Raw genomic sequence first — 18,259 nt, forward strand, 5'->3', positions numbered from 1 at the left:
AAAACTTGAACATGCAATACCTGAATTTATATCTTGGTTAAGACATTCACATAGAGAACGAAATCCACGATTGTGTGCAAGCTAATATGATTGTGAGTTCTTACTTAACAAAGCTTAAAAGCCTTTGGGATGAACGAGATGTACGATGCTCAATCCTGGCATGCCGCTGCTAAACAAAGAAGGTGATCGCTTCATATGTGGAAACTCAGAAAACAATGAAGCTTCTCATGGGTTTGAATGACTCTTACACTACTGTCGGTAGCAACATTCTCCTTCTGGAGCCATTACCCACGGTGAACAAGGCATACTCATCGGTTCTTCGACATGAGCGATAAGCAGAAGTTTCAAGTGGGAAGAACTCTGCCCAGCCGTCAAGAACAGCAGCCGAGAGTCTGAACAAGAGGACAATGGATTCAGTTAATTTTGGACGGCATATGATTGCTTTGGTCTTCGTAAGAAGTTTATATATACTGAAGAAATTCAGTTAATTTTGGACTGCATATGATTGTTTTATTCGTCGTAAATTTTAGTTCAATGGATTGGTTGCAGTAGGGTTAACCTTTTTATTTTATTTTTTATATCCAAGTAGTAATATATCTATGTCTAACAACGGTCAGACGATGTTTGACGAACTAATTATTATTTTCTTCATCAGAAATAAAACACTAGGAATCCTATATGCTTTCTGTACATAAATTACAAGCTTCTGAACGACATCCTCCCTACCACTGTTTTTTACAACTTTCTATTTTTTCTTTCCATTTTGTCAAAGTAATTCATATATTCGAATCATATGACACACAAGTAATTCATATATTCGAATCATAAAACATATGACACACTGCAAGCGAAATAAGACTGTCGGCAACGATAACAAATGCAGAGAAAGCAGCAATTAAGGATTTACCTTTTTTGTTTTTTCTTTCAGTTTTGTTCTTTTTATCGGTCATGGAAGTGGAGTTACTAGGTTCAGATACTCTAAGGTACCTTAGACTACCAATCTTGTTTCTTACTATCAAGAATTAGAAGATAAGATGTAACAATCATATTCTGACCGGAAATCTAAACCAAACAAAATTTCGTACGAAGCTGTGTTTAGTAATTTAATTTAACAGGTCAGTTAAAGAACATGAAAGTAACTATTATCCAGCTCTACTCAGAATTTCCCACAAGTATCATAATAAGAACCTAACCTGTGAATTGCTCAATTGCGGTTCTGAAGTCCTTGTGCTTAAAAGCAGAATCCCCCCTTTTCTTTGATTCTAATGGTCCTGCATTTGGTCAGTCCACATTTGGAAAAGAGCTGCAGTGGAACGTAACTATTGGGAAGGCTAAATATGTATACAACACAACTTATTAGATATTTCTCCATTAGTTAAACAAATATAGAACCTCATTTGTCTTTCCATCGTTTTTGTAGTCGATATTCTCTAGGATCTCATGTATAGCAGTCAAATCCCTTCTTGAGCAGGCTTCACCGACTGGTGAAAGAGAAGACCAGGAGGTACCGTGTGGGATACCCATCAAAACAAAAGAAGGAACCGGATATAGCTACCAGCATCAAGTTAAGCATCTATATTTGATTAAACTACTTACTACTACGATGGTGCAGATCTGATTGTTTCTAATTGGCACCCAACAAGTACGGTATCAATGAAAACCCTTGTAGTTAAGGACCCACAGTTTCAGGGTATAGAGATTCATATTTTATAGAGTATCATTCACCATGAAAGGCACTAAACAAAAGTGTAGCTCTCTCAAGTCCTCACTAATAACAAATTAGTGTCATGCCCCTTTCCCAAATTTTCAAATAATTTCCGCTTGGTACAAGGTTCAGTATTACAACAAATAAAAAATCGATGGATATGAACTTACACAAATAGCTGAGATTGTGTCCAGTGAAAAGAAGATAGCGTATGACTATATTGCTTACAAGACTGCCCTAAACTATAGATCTACAAACAATTGTGTGAAGATTTTAAGCAGTCAAACTATGCTCCCTGAGTAAAGTTGGGAATAGAATGCTTAATAAGAGAAACAAAGGAGACAGAACCAACCTCAATTTCTTCCTGAAGAGGAGTCTAAGAAGCAACTAATGACTTTGGATTTGGTAGCTTTCGGGGTTCAGATTGTAAACATAGTGAAGCCAAGTGTGCCAACTCAGCACCATCATCATTAGAAAGCTGTCCTTCCAAGCAAGAATCTGTCAGCATCTGAAGATTTCTGTCTCGAATCAGGTCTCGGGCATGGGACAAAATGATCAACCACCAGATGAATAAATTTACTTACTTGTGTTTACATATCCTAAGAAGGATAAATCCTCACGCAGAGTTCATAACAATTGAATTTAAACTATATTTTATCGTAGGTAAAAGAGTAACTTACATGGCTAGAGGGGATACGCTTTCCGCTGAGAAGATCAATCAAGAGAGTCCAAATCTATATATTGCACATTCTTGTGTTACTCTCCCTGCAAAACAAGGGATCTGCGGTGTATAATAATTGCTGAACAGCATACTTAAAGGATGTTTGTCAAGTAAATCATAAATTTGAATGAGTTATTTGGAGCAAAAACACCGTTTTTTTCCACGATATACCCACCAGTCCTAATATATTCAGGAGGAGTAAATGCCAGATTTGTACTATAACTCTTCCCATCCGTACTTTTTTCAATCAGGCAAAAGCGGATATTCCGGGATTGGCATCCTGAAAAGTTATAATAAATAAAATAAACGAATACAATCAGAATATACTAGGAAAGGTTATCAAACAGATGGACTCAAAATATAGTTACCTCATTGAATAAAATTCTGTAAGCATTGAGGTCGTGATAAAGCGCATCCACAAGTTCTAACATAACGTAGCCCTCATTTATTAAATAAATGTGATGCTTAATATGCCAATATATCCCTTCCGAATGAAAAACCCAAACTTAAATCATCAGTGAGACAAAGTGAAACTATTAAGCAGAGGCAATTGCAACACTAAATGGATCCGGTATCCAACCACTAAAAATGAGTACAACATAAATCAGTAACCAAAAACCTCATATTAGTATGAGTACGCCTTACAATGGAAAAGATGTGATGCAAGCCTTACAAATGCAGACCAGTTTTCGTCACCAAAGTATCTGAATTATATCATTCTGAGATAGAAAAGTACCAAGTTAAAGGATGCCTACCAAAAATTGCCGAGCATTCAGGCCAGGTCACCCTATTGAAGCGCTTAACAGCAATTCTCTTCTGATTTTCGAGTTTCCCTTTATAATCAACATTTGGAGCCTTCTCTACTTGCTCAGACAGAGTGTACTCGACAGCAAAACCAGATGTCGCATTTTTAAGTTGCTCAAACGTGAATTCACAAAATGCAGGCAAGTTGTCAACCTTGCTCTTCCCCTCATCATCTGTATTACAGGTAAACCATCCACAAGCATCAGATATGATCTGTTTCTCCATCAAAACATAAAACGCAAAAACAAAAGAAACATAGATATTAACCCACCAATGTCAGGAGCTTCGAGAACCGCTGCCATCGTATGTGAATTCAAGCAACATGGTATGAGTTTGGAGCATTGAACCCCCATCTCAATGTCACTCACGTTACACGTATCAACTTGAACTGCAAATCCCCTTTTCAATCTCTGCCTCTAAACAAAACCACCCCAACTAAACTCAGATTCCTTTGACTTCACGCTGACTAAACTTCAAAACCTCCTGATAATTTATCAAAGTAGAAATTATCTACTGAATCCCATTTCCTTATAATCACAATACCAAGAAATAAACTCAACTATAAACTTATCATGAAAACATTATGATTACATCGGCCGTTAGCATTTTCTCTCCATCCAATAAACTAGTACTAGATAATAATGCAATGAACCAGAAACTTTAAAAGTTCTTCTAGTACCTCAACCAACTTGGGGAAGCTGAAATCACCAAAACCCAGTAAAATAAAAGCTTCACAGCTGGCCAGAAAATCAATAAGCACCAAAAACCGAATAAGCACATTTTCAGTTGGCCCAGAAAAAAAAAAAAAATGAAGCTGTAAAACCTTTCAGCTGCTTCTCCAATGCTCAAACCCTTTTTTTTATGGGTTTCTTTCACTCTTACGTCTTTTTCTTCCCTTTCTTGATCAGATCAAAACCCCCACAAGATCCATCCTTTTTGCCTTACAAACTATAGAACTGAATTCTAAACAAAACCCAAATCGCAAAAAAAAATTAGAGAAAAAGAATGTAATAGTTGAAAAAATAGCTCAAAAATCCATATAGAACAAGAGGAGAAAAGGCTCTCGGAAACGGTGTTTGTTTTTATTTATTTGCTTATAATTTATAGACAACCAAATCTACCATTAATCTATTAAAAATATCCCAGGAGTCGAGGATTATTAAACTAAGTAACAATAAAATCATTTGCTAGCTTTACGGCACCATTTCTATACGAAACTAATAAGTTACGCCCGGATACGATTTAGTATTTAATCTCGATTTATCCTTAAAATTACCATAAAAATAAAAGAAAATACAGAATGTTTTGATACAAATCATGATTTAGCATCTTTGTGAAGTTGGTGAAGATATGAATCTTTTGGGCACAAAATGTAGAGATTCGAATCCATGAATGCATGAGAATAATGTCCGTCTTCAACAATGCGCTACATGTAAAAAGTTAAAAACAGAAACTGAAACGAGATTCTAACACCCAAAGTCCTGAGTTCGATTCCCCACTCTCCAATATCACTTGTGCAAAAAAGTTGCTCATAAAGATGAATGAACCCAATGAAAGTGATTTTACTTGAACTTATCGACACGTTGTTAGTTAAGCACCATATTAACTCAAATTAAAATATAGGCAGAAAATTACACCGTTTACATGGATTTGTTCTACTCAAGACGAAAAATCGCAAACTTACCTTTTCTTGGGACGGTATCCCTACATATACACAGCCTCCACCTTTGCTTGTACGTGAACTGCACCTGCTTTCCTAACAACCACGAGACACCATATAAGAATTGAGAAATATATTTATACAGAAACGATAACCTTAATAGGCTCCATATGAATCTCCCATAAAAGAGCAAAAAGCACTAAAGCAAAGAGAAACAGGCACAAAAAACAGATCCAAAGGCAGTGTAAGCTCACCTTGTATTAGAAATTTTGACTGATGTCATTAGAATCCATTACAGTCTCTCTGAGATCCCAATCAACGTTAGACTAAAAGCCACTATTTCTTTGACGGATTGGACGCTTTTTCAAACTCCCTCTAAGTTTATCCCACTTTCAGTTTGGGACACAAAGACCAACTCTTACAATTGGTTTTTCCAAATTAAAGGTCCAGAATTTCTTTACAATTGTTAATATATGTTATAGTGTACAATATATATAATTTGCAATCAAAGCTAAGTACCAAAACGTGTGAGAGAGAAGTGAGTACTAGGTTTGCGAGCATTGACAACAATGACGAGTGAGGGTTGGACAGGAGTGGGATGAAAATTGTGAGTGTAAGAAGGCAAGTTCGAAAACAAACTGTCAAAACTTAATCAGAATCCTAGTCACACTGATTCGATACTCTCAGGTCGTCGGATTTCAGTACCGAAAACGGCCAAATATTTTGTAGGTTCAAAACAAATGCAAGTGCCATTACAATAGCACTAACCCTTTTTAATTTTCAAGACCGCCATCCTCCTAACTCAACTTAACAAAGAAACTAGCCCCAACTAGCCCCAAATTCGTCAAACTCATAACCGCCATAGAAAACAACTCCACATTCTCATCTCCAAACTGAACAGAAAAATAAAATAAAAAAATTCATCAATAACCAGAATCAAAATGTACTTTTTCCAGAAATCGGTGGTCGAATTGGCCTCCTTATAAGTACCTGATTAATTGGTCAATTTCTGTATCCAAAATTATATTCTCTCTTTGGATGCCAATCATCTGCAACGCCGGGACTTCGGAGATCAAATGCTTGCACCTGAGGCAGTTTGGCGAAGCTGAAATCGACAGAAACAGCACGACCTAGACTCCAAAAACCCAAAACCCCGAAATTGAAAGCTTCCCTATTGAACCAAATTAACAACGGGTTCTTTCGCTGTCTGCGTCTTGAGCCAATCCAACACTCCCTCTCTCCCGATGAGCGAATGAAGATGGAAGCCTTTGAAATAGCCTCAGAACTCTCGTGAGTTAAAGAACCAGAACCTTGAAGGTTGTAGTAATATTGGGACTCATGAAATCACGTACGGCCCAAAAAGAGAATTAAGTTTTCAAGGGCCGAGAAACTACACATTTATTTGGGCCACAGAAGAAAGCCCGTAATCAACAACCGCAAGTTGTTTCGTCTACAGTACAAATTGGAATGGGGTTTTCAATTCCTGTCGGGGACAATCCTATTCTCCCCTTCTCTCGCCGTTGAAAAACAAACCAAATGAACAAAAAAAATAAAAGTTATAGGATTACATGGTCACAACCGTAACTCAGTTTTAATCCACCTAAAATCCATTCCAAACTCCAACTCGCTCTCTTTCCCTCTTCTATTGGAGCAAGAACCCCTCTTTTCAGGCCCTTTTGCTCCATGTTTCCCTTCTACAGACAAAAGATAGCAACTCAATGAAAAATTTAAATTTTTTTATTGGACCAGGCCACAACAACCCGGTTCTACTCGTAAGCTTGTCCCTTCTCAAGCATCAGATCATTGTCGCACGAATGGTACGTACCCTTCGTCCGCACCTTAGACATGCCCAATCAGTCTAGAGTACAGTTGGAATGGAGTTTAAATATAAAAAAAATACAAAATTTAATCTGAAATTTTCATAAATGTTGGTTCTTGGATTGTTGGTCTATTAGGGTTGTGGATGTAATCACTCTAAAGTACTTTCCCTAAATCCTACTATTTTGAACTACTTCTTTTGTGTCCTACAGCGTGGAGAGTGTAAATTTTTTTTTTTTTTTGGTCATCTTGAAAGTTCTCCGAACTTCTAACTTTTGAACGTGCAAGTCATCCGAAGAAATTCAAGAATGTAAGCTCATCAAGATTTTGTTTTCATTTTGTTCTTTCACACAATGACATACAATTATCATTTGATTTGTATTAGGTGTGGGTTCAAAAAATTGAAAACCGAAAAAAAAAAATGAACTGAAAAAGAAAAAACCGAACTGAACCTTATTGGTTTCGTTTCGGTTTTGGAGGTTCGAAAATCGAACCGAACCGAATCCTTTTACACTTTATGAATGTATGCCTATGGTTTCTTGTGAAACTTTGTTGCCAAGTTTGAAACTAACATAGGGCTTTTTCAAGGAGCATACTTTGTTTAGACTGGGAGTATTTGAGGTTGTTGATTTTTGAAGAGCTTCTCTATTTGTAGCTTTTTGAATGGATACGGTGATCATTTTTCTTTGCAATTGAGGTTGTTGATAAAATATGATTGGTTTATATGATCTTGTATGCATACAACTACCTTCCCACTTTCCACTTTCCCCATTTTCTTATTATTAGTCTACCAATGCAAGCCTCTTTTCTAAATTCCATATTAAACAAAAAAAAAAATCAAGTTTTATAAAATAAAATAAAAACGAAACCAAAACCAAAAAATCGAAAGAAAATTGAATCAAACCAAACCGAACCAAAGTTTCAGTTCGGTTTCAGTTTTGGTAAAAAATCGAACCCACCCCTAATTTTTATGATAAAGCTGACTTGATTTGTTAATCATAACATGAGTGGTTTATTATTGCGGTGGTACTGACATCGGACTTTAATACATGTGCTATATTGAGTTTCATCCTTGAAACTCAGTTTCTGATAGTTTCATTGTCGGCCACCCAATACATGTGCTATATTGAGTTTCAAATGATGTTTTATCAATAGGAAATAAACACGTTAATTAATACTTAACTAATAATACAATCATCAACAACCACATCCTTTGGTTTAAAAATTTTGATTTCCTTAGCATTACCCATCACCTAAATATAGGGACAAATAGCTTCTAATAGACGGGAATAGAGTTTCTCAAAGTATCTCAATATATTGGAACTCGCCGGATACCTTAAAAAAATTCTCAAATATAAGGAAAGTATAGGAGATTGTCTTGGTACTTGATGTGCTTGATAAAGTGGAATTATTTTGCTTTCCCAAGTAATTGTGGTTCTTGGTCTTAATTTGACTCTAAGGAACAAGGCCGTACTGCAATTCCTGCATTGGATGCATAGAGAGGAATTTTAAATCAGTATGGGGATTGGGTTTGTTGTTGGATTTTGGGACGTCTGTGGCACGTTGATATGCAATAGGTCATGGATATGCATACTTCAAATTCTTAAATGATGTAAACGATCGATTGGGTTTACGTAATGGTGGAGTTGATCAAATGACGGAGAATGCTTTAATGCATCTTTTTACCTCTGTCATATGCTGTGATGTTTTCTAGCTTGTTTAGAGGGCTAGGTTAGGACAACTTTTTTTTTTTTGTTTTTTTGAATTGTTATTTGGAAGACTTGGTAATTCTTAAATGAAATGTTTTCTTTGACATTATTCTTGTCTCAATATCGACATTTTGTGCACTATTTTCTACTTTTGAGGAAGCAACACATGAAAGATTCATGCCAAAGGCTAAGGCAACTGAAAAAGTATAATCCATATTTAACGGAAACAAAAACAGTGAAAACATGTGAAATACAAGTATGCAAATAATAGTCATAAAAAAACGGAGAATGCTTTGATGCATATTTTTAGGAAAATGCTTTGATGGTTTGGATTGCAGCACATGCTAAGAAGGGTGGTGGACCATCCAATTTGCTTTCTGTAGATACTATTGTAAGTAATACTTTAATCATTTATTTCTTCTTGTTCGTTGATATAACAATGGCTGATGAGGTCTTAATTTTGATGTGCAACATTAGGAAAAAAATTATGCAACATGAAAATGGATCATCGTCTATCTGGTTTTCGAAGTGACGCTATTTCCAAAGTTTTTGGTGCTGAGCAAAATGGTCGTGCAAGAGGAGTTGGAGGTGGTGTTCCTCCTACAAAGCTTGAAGTATTTTCACAACAGAAATGGTGTAATCACCAAAGGGATGAAAAGGTGCAAAATTTAACTAATAGGTCTAAGCATTGACGGAATTGGTGAATTTTTTATGAAAAATAAGGTTAGTAACTTAATAACATTGGGATAATTTTGAATATTTGCGAAATTAGTTTTAGTGAACATCAAATAACAGGGTAATGATGTACCAAGTGAGGCATCTCCAAGTGAACACGCATGTTGCAGGACGTACTTCAGTGGCAAGTTTCAATTTCTTCAGTTTTTTTAGTTCCTTAATGTTTCTTTGTAGTTGAACATGACTATGTTTAACTATGAGAATGAGACCATTACAGAGTTGTTATGATGTGGAAATGAAGAATACGCTTAACTATGACTCTGTTTCTTTGTAGTTGAACATGACTGTGTTTAACTATGACTGGATATTGTATTTCTCTTGCAGATTGAGAAATAAGAATTTGGATTGAAGCCAATGAATTGCCAGGGCATTGTTTGCTGTTGCAGCATAGGGATCGTTCTGTGGGAAAGGTAGTATCTATACGAGCATGATTGCCTTTCGCAAATGTTATATTAAAAGCATTCTTTCTAATTTTTACCCCTTTTAGATTTCTTAGTTTGAGGTGAAAATGGAATTTGGAGAAAAAATGAATCTCATTTTGGGTTAAAACAAACCACAAATCACTTGATAATAACAAATTGGTAATGCTAGGGAGATCAAATTTTTAAACCTTTAGGGGATGTATTCAATTGAGATTTTGAAAGATTTTATTTCTTTTAATGAATCTAAGGGTATTCAATCAAGATTTTAAGTGATTCGCTGAAATTCAATGTGTATTCAATCAAGATTTTAAGATAGTTTATTAAAATCTTTAGAAATCCTTGTGTATTCAATTAGAATTTTAAAGAATTTTATAACATTCCAGGTGTATTCAATTAGAATTTGAATTTAAAGAATTTGGAAAAGTTGAGGAATTAGAGGGAATAGGAGAGATTTTGTAGTGTATTTTAAGCATCCACAAATCTCACCTCTTCCCCTGAGATTTCGAGGGAATTGAATTAAAATTTTACATGAAATGTCTATAAATCAGTTAAACTCCATAAAAATCTATGGATTTATAAATCCATTAAAATTTCTCAAATTTCCAATTCAATATATCCCGCTATTTGCTAACTAAGTGACATGATTAGATTATTTGCTAAGGTTTTTTTTTTTTTTTTAGTGTTTTGTTAAAGACACATGTCCCCATTTTCAGTCAGTGATTATTTTCTTCTAATATCAGCCTTTGGATCGTAATGAACGGTGGGATTTAACTTTGTCGCACTGCGCATATTTCTCACACGTCACGATGTTGCAAAACACTAGGACTCTCTATGTCGTCGTCCTTTTTTCTGCTTTGCATTTTAGGAATATTGAATGTGTGGCTCTGACTTGGCCACCTATATTTCTGGACGTCTCAAACGCGTTACTATGAGCAGAAGCAGCCCTTCTCAAGTTGAAGGGAATCAATGGATGTGTGAAAGTATTGCGAACTTGGTGTTTGCTATAATACTTACATATCCAATATAAGTATGATTCCGATTGTCAGTTAGTGATTTTATTAAAATTTTATGCGATATTTAATATTATAGTTTGATAACATTTTTCTTTATTTGTAATAAAAAAGGTTTTAAATTCAAATCGTGAATTATGAGTTTGTAACCAATTTATTTGCCCCACTCCTTTATGTGAATATAGCAAGGAATTCAAAAAGTATTAAAGAAAAAGTATTAAGAAAAAGGTGTAAATATAACAAATTTATTCTCTCCACCCTTCATGTAAACTTGTAACACTAAGGCCTCATTGGGTATTGATTTTTTCACAAAAACTGTTTCAATTTAAAGTTAAATAGCAAAAACGTGATTGGTAAAAAAAAATATTCTACCTATGTTTAACACAGTGGCCTCCAGACAACAACTTTTAAATTCTAGTGGTATTTTCTTTTCACTTATAAGTGAAAATTTAATATTATGAATTAACTTCATTCATGACTCAGTGGATGCGGGAGTTCTTCCTCAAGATACTTAGTTTTCAATTCACGAAATTTCATATTAACGATCGAAACCGTTCAAATACTTTGTAAAGATCATATCCAAACAAATTAATAAAATAAGAAATCATGTAGTCATTCAACTATATAAAAACAAATGACTAAAAGTATTATAAAATGTCTATTCATTTGCTACAGCTAATTGACTAAACGACCTTACAAATTTTGTCCAACTTTATGCATGTACTACAAGTAAATGGCACACATGCCAAAAGGCTAAGGCAAACAACATTTAAAACAAATAATAAATCTGGAGTATTAAATTTTATCCGACTTTATGCATGCAGTGCAAGTCAACAAATATTGTATGTTCTAAATAAATAATTCCAAGGACCAAGTAAAGAACAAATAACTCCAAGGACCAAGACTTTAAATTATTAAGTCATGAAATCAATACATTCCCAGTTGGCTAGTGGAAACTTCAATGCCTGTATAAAGATATGGTTATGTTTTGGTCACCTGTTGTATTGCCTCTGATAGCTACTTGTAGCCCCACCTTTGATTGTAGCGTGTTTGAGATGAATAGTACAAAGATTTCCACAAGTATTGAATAGTCTATTTCCACAAGTACAAAGATTTCCACAACTATTGAAGAATTTTCTAATTTTGTGGTATTCTCTTTTGTAATTTGGTTTTCAATCGCATGACTTGAAAATTCCCCACCCAAATATACCGTGTCATAGATTATCATTGACATTTATCAGTTCCAAAGAAAGAATACAAAGGAACATGAGAAAGGGGCAAAAGAAAGATATTTCGTTGCGCTTAGAAAATAAATGAATAAAGTTCAAATTTATGCGGCTGCAAGATCTGTTTTTAATGGTTGATATTGTCCACATAGGTGTTATAAAAGTTTGCTTGTGCATACACAGGTAAAGTTAATAGCCTTATTACATGTGAAAAGATTCTGCGACAACACCACCATTCAAAATTTTGACACACTTGTCGGGGTAGGTTCAAAAATCGAAAACCGAAAAAAAAAAAAACGAACCAAATGAAACCGAACCTACTCCTACCCACTTGCACGGTTGAACAAAAAAACTTGACATATTGACTTTTCAAAACTAGACTTAACAGGGGCAAAGGCAATGTACTCTTGATTAATTGTGTTTCTGCCTCTTGATCTTGATTGTAATTGTCTTTAAGATGGGGGAATTATTGTGCTTTTGGCATTTTACTATTAATCATCATCGTGAATTTTTACACTGGGATGCTAACATGACGATGAGGTGCAGAGAGGACGAAATTGCAAGCCAATTAGAATTAGGGGGCACTTGAAACTGAACATCGAAACCGAAACACAAATCAAATCAGATTGTACTGAACGGTTTGGTTTTGCAGTTTTGAAACTGAACCGCAATGTAGGTAACGGTTTGGTTTTGGTTTTGGCTTTTGAAAACTGCATTGAAACCGAAACTGCATCTCAAATTAAATATCATGTTTGGGTTGTTTGTTAAAGTCCATACATTTAGTATGGTCTCAACCATACTAGAATATCATCCCTTTCCACACTGTCAAATTATCCCTTAATCCTCATCAATCTCTCTGTTTCAATTTCTTCAGTTTTTTTTGTTCCTTAATGTTTCTTTGTAGTTGAACATGACTGTGTTTAACCATGAGAATGAGACCATTACAGAGTTGTTATGATGTGGAAATGAAGAATACGCTTAACCTGCTGGATATTGTATTTCTCTTGCAGATTGAGAAATAAGAATTTGGATTGAAGCCAATGAATTTCCAGGGCATTGTTTGCTGTTGCAGGATAGGGATCGTTCTGTGGGAAAGTAGTATCTATACGAGCATGATTGCCTTTCGCAAATGTTATATTAAAAGCATTCTTTCTAATTTTTACCCTTTTTGGATTTCTTAGTTTGAGGTGAAAATGGAATTTGGAGAAAAAATGAATCTCATTTTGGGTTAACACAAACCACAAATCACTTGATAATACCAAATGACATGATTGTTAATGATTGGATTCTTAGTTAAGTTTTGATTAACGTGTTTATTTTCAACTGGTGACATGTCATTTAATTTAAAATTTTATTCTCTCTATCATTATTCATAACAAAAACAGATTTATGGGTTTTATTTTTTGTGTGTGTTTTGTTAGAGACACATGTCCTCATTTCCAGTCGGTGATTATTTTCTTCTAATATCAGCCTTTGGATAGTAACGAACGGTGGAATTTAACTTTATCGCGCAGCGCATATTTCTCACACGTCTCGATCTAGCAAAATACTAGGACTCTCTAGGTCGTCGTCCTTTTTTCTGCTTTGCATTTTAGGAATATTGAATGTGTGGCTCCGACTTGGCCACCTATATTTTTGGACGTCTCAAACACGTTACTATGAGCAGAAGCAGCCCTTCTCAAGTTGAAGGGAATCAGTGGGTGTGTAAAAGTATTGCGAACTTAGTGTTTGCTATAATACTTACATATCTAATATAAGTATGATTTCGATTGTCAGTTAGTGATTTTATTAAAATTTTATGCGATATTTAATATTATAGTTTGATAACATTTTTCTTTATTTTTAATAAAAAAAAGGTTTTAGGTTGAAATCGTAAATTATGAGTTTGTAACCAATTTATTCACCTCACTCCTTTATGTGAATATAGCAAGGAATTCAAAAAGTATTAAAGAAAAAGTATTAAGAAAAAGGTGTATATAACAAATTTATTCTCTCCACCCTTCGTGTAAACTTGTAACACTAAGGTCTCATTTGGTATTGATTTTTTTCACAAAAATTGTTTCAATTTAAAGTTAAACAGCAAAAACGTGATTGGTAAAAAAAAAATATTCTACCTATTTTTAACGCAGTGGCCTCCAGATAGCAACTTTTAAAATTCTAATAGTATTTTTTTTTCACTTATAAGTGAAGATTTAACATTATGAATTAACTTCGTTCATGACTCAGTGGATGAGGGAGTTCTTCCTCAAGATACTTAGTTTTCAATTCACGAATTTTCATATTAATGATCGAAACCGTTCAAATACTTTGTAAAGATCATATCCAACCAAATTAATAAAATAAGAAATCATGTAGTCATTCAACTATATAAAAACAAATGACTAAAAGTATTACAAAATGTCTATTCATTTGCTACAGCTGATTGACTAAACGACCTTACAAATTTTGTCCAACTTTATGCATGTACTACAAGTAAATCGCACACATGCCAAAGGGCTAAGGCAAACAACATTTAAAACGAATAATAAATCCGGAGTATTAGATTTTATCCAACTTTATGCATGCAGTACAAGTCAACAAATATTGTATGTTCTGAACAAATAATTCCAAGGACCAAGACTTTAAATTATTAAGTCATGAAATCAATACATTCCCACTTGGATAGTGGAAACTTTAATGCATGTATAAAGATATGGCTATGTTTTAGTCACCTGTTGTATTGCCTCTGATAGCTACTTGTAGCCCCATCTTTGATTGTAGCGTGTTTGAGATGAATAGTATAAAGATTTCCACAAGTATTGAATAGTCTATTTTCAATCTTGTCCATTTATTCTTTACTATTCATCATTACGTACTATTGAAGAATTTTCTCATTTTGTGGTATTCTCTTTTGTAATTTGGTTTTCAGTCCCGTGACTTAAAAATTCCCCACCCATACCGTGTCATAGATTGTGGGTGACATTTATCAATTTTACCAAAGAAAGAATGTGAAGGAACATGAGAAAGGGGCAAAAGAAAGACATTTCGTTGCACGTAGAAAATAAATGAATAAAGTTCAAATTTATGTGGCTGCAAAATCTGTTTCTAATGGCTGATATTGTCCACATAGGTGTTATAAAAGTTTGCCTATGCATACATAGGTAAAGCTAATAGCCTTATTACATGTGAAAAGACTATGTGACAACAACACCTTTCAAAATTTTGACACACTTATAGAGGAAGGTTCAAAAATCGAAAACCGAAAAAAAAAAACGAACCAACTAAAATTGAACCCACTCCTACCCACTTGCACGGTTGAACAAAAAAACTCGACATATTGACTTTTCAAAACTAGACTTAACAGGGGCAAAGGCAATGCACTCTTGATTAATTGTGTTTCTGCCTCTTGATCTTGATTGTAATTGTCTTTAAGATGGGGGAATTATTGTGCTTTTGGCATTTTACTATTAATCATCATCCTACATGTGAATTTTTACACTAGGATGCTAACATGACGATGAGGTGCACAGAGGACGAAATTGCAAGCCAATTAGAACTAGGGGGCACTTGAAACTGAAAATCAAAACTGAAACACAAACCAAATCAGACAGTACTGAACGGTTTAGTTTTGCAGTTTTGAAACGGTTGCGGTTTTGAAACTGAACCGCAGAGTAGGTAACGGTTTGGTTTTGGTTTTGGCTTTTGAAAACTGCATCGAAACCGAAATTGCACCTCAAATTAAATATCATGTTTAGGCTGTTTGTTAGAGTCCATACATTTAGTATAGCCTCAACCATACTAGAATGTCATCCCTTTCCACACTATCAAATTATCCCTTAATCCTCATCACTCTCTCTTTCTCTGTCTCAAAACTCATTTGAGAATTCTTGTTGTGATAAAATGCAAATGAATCTTTGATCAAATAATAAGCCACAACACTCCATTTGGGTGCTTTTTCCTGCTCACAAAGTCTATCATTTGTGCAATTAGTTGGTAGGCTAAGCTAGTTGATTATATATCATTCTCACATACCATTTATTGCTGTGATCAAATGTACATGAGGGAGTGGGGAGGGCAGTACAAAAAAGAATTCTCATGTGGGGTGGTTAATTATATGTGTTGTGTGGAAAATGAGGCCGTCTTATGTACAATTTTTTTTCTAAAAAAATGAACCAAAACAGTTTGAAACCGCACCGAACTGAACCAAACAGTTTGGTTTCATTTCAGTTTTGACTTCAAAACCACACCAAACCGCATCGTAAAAAGTTTTGATTTCGGTTGCGGTTTCACTCAAAGCCGCACTGAACCAGATCGTGTCCTGTAGAACCCAAATTTGACTGAAATAATTACGCAAGTCTACTTCTCTTTTGTGCCGTGTTTGAGACGAAATGACATCCAAATTTGGCTAAGATGACTAAGAACCCAAAGAAATTCGCCATCCTATAAAAACAATATGATTGCGACGCTAACGGTGCAAATACAAGTCCACCATACCTCGTAGCAGATATTTCTACTCCTCTTTTTTTTTTTCTATTTAAATTTGCAAGGGCATTTTCTTGTCTATATAAATCTGATGCAAGCTTGTATTTTGAGATGTAAACTACTTGCACGTGCATGCTTTAGTTGTGCTCCAGCTTAGGCATTGAGTACTCTTTGAAACTAGTGTCACAAAATTTGGATGACCAAGATATATATGGCCATTCACTATTGATTTGATATTAACTACAGCGAAAAAATGGATCTCATTTTAGGTTAACACAAACCACAAATTATCTCACAATAACAAACACATACTGTTAAGGAGATCAAATTTTTAAATCAAATTTATCAACCAAATGACATGATTGTTAATTATTAGTTAAGTGTTGATTAACATGTATTTTCTATTGGGGACATGTTATTTAATTTGTAAATTTGGTTAAAATTGAGTAATGTTACACTTACCACCTATTTGTACCATCTCTCTAATAGAGGTAAGGCCCGTCAACGCATATGAGTTTCATATCTATTAGAGAGATAGTACAAATGATAGTACAACTAGATGGTAAAAGTAGCATTTTTGTTAAAAATTTGGTTTTTCTAGCATTATCCATAACAAACACAAATGAGAATTTTATTTGAACTCATATAACCTTTTTTTACACCCAACTTACTCTCTACACATATAGCGTACCTATTTTTAACACAATCGCCTCTAGAGAACAACTTTTAAAAGCAACTTGTAGGTTACTTTTAAAATTTACTTTTTATAAAAAGCAAAGCTAAGCATTTAATGAATATTTATAAAGGAAAACTAATAAAAATGACTTGAAAACTTTGAGTTTTAACGATAAGGACAAAATAAAGGGTAAAGTGAATAGTACCAGGTTTGACTTTTTAGTGTAAAAAAATGGTTTTTCATTAAAGTGAACAGTACCACGGGCTTTTCGTTAAACTTCCTATTTTTAATTCTTAAAATACCCTCCACAATTGTCGCTACCATCATCGCCACTACCCCACCACTGCTGTTGTTGCCACCACCCTCACAACTATGCATATGTTTGTCATTATATACAATAGTATCATTTTTTCATTAAATTTACCAAATGCTTTTACACTCATTTTCATACTAGCACTACTAAATATACAATTTATTAAATGTTCAACTATTTTATTTTACCGTAGATTATTCTTGAAATACATCATAAGCAATTTAAAAAAAAAAAAAGACACAACAATCACAAACAGACCCTAAAGCCTTCTAAACGCGTGGAAAATGTGTGAAAATGGTTTTCTAAATATCTAAAAAGTCATGGGAGTTTAAAGTGAATGGAAATTGCTCAAAAGTAAATAGGGTTATCCTATTGCCCGCATTGATGAGAAATTTTTAGAATACCAAAAACATTTCAGGTAATTCCCTACAAGAAAGAAAATCAGTAATCCTTTGATAAAACCCCACCACATCCGATGCCAGCCTACCATCTCTGTGATCCCCATCAACATCCCAGACATGGATCCCCTCCGGATCCATGTGTCCTAATCCATCAAATCCAATCATCTGAACCATTAAAATTTGATCCAACGGTTAAAATTATTGTAATTTTTAAAGTTGACTCCTATTTGTAGCCGTTTAATCAAATTTCAATGGCCTGAATGATTGAACTTGGTGGATTAGGACACATGGATCCAGAGGGGTTCCATGTCCCAACATCCCAGTTAATTCCTTACAAATAAAAAAATAAAAAACATCTCAATTAATTACTTGCACCACTTACCTCGGTAACCTAGAAAAAGTTAAAAGACACACATAGGATGTGAAGAAGTTCAACTTTTCAAAGTCAGGTCAATAATTACACTACGAAATACGAATTGGGTACGAAGATTTAACATTATGGATTAACTTCGTACATGACTCAATGGATGATGGGAGTTCTTTCTCAACATAGTTTTTAATTTATGAAATTTCGTGTTTATAACTAAAATCGGTCATA

General features: G+C 34.4%; 1 pseudogene; it reads right to left on the minus strand.

The window, feature by feature from the left end:
• Positions 1-2,081: 2,081 nt before the first annotated feature.
• Positions 2,082-6,289, minus strand: LOC125469057 (annotated as a pseudogene).
• Between the last annotated feature and the right edge of the window lie 11,970 nt (positions 6,290-18,259).

Source organism: the organism of the source record quoted next, unplaced genomic scaffold (assembly GCF_019419815.1).
Source record: "Pyrus x bretschneideri cultivar Hongxiangsu unplaced genomic scaffold, Pyrus_bretschneideri_v1 Contig40, whole genome shotgun sequence".
NCBI lineage: Eukaryota > Viridiplantae > Streptophyta > Magnoliopsida > Rosales > Rosaceae > Pyrus > Pyrus x bretschneideri.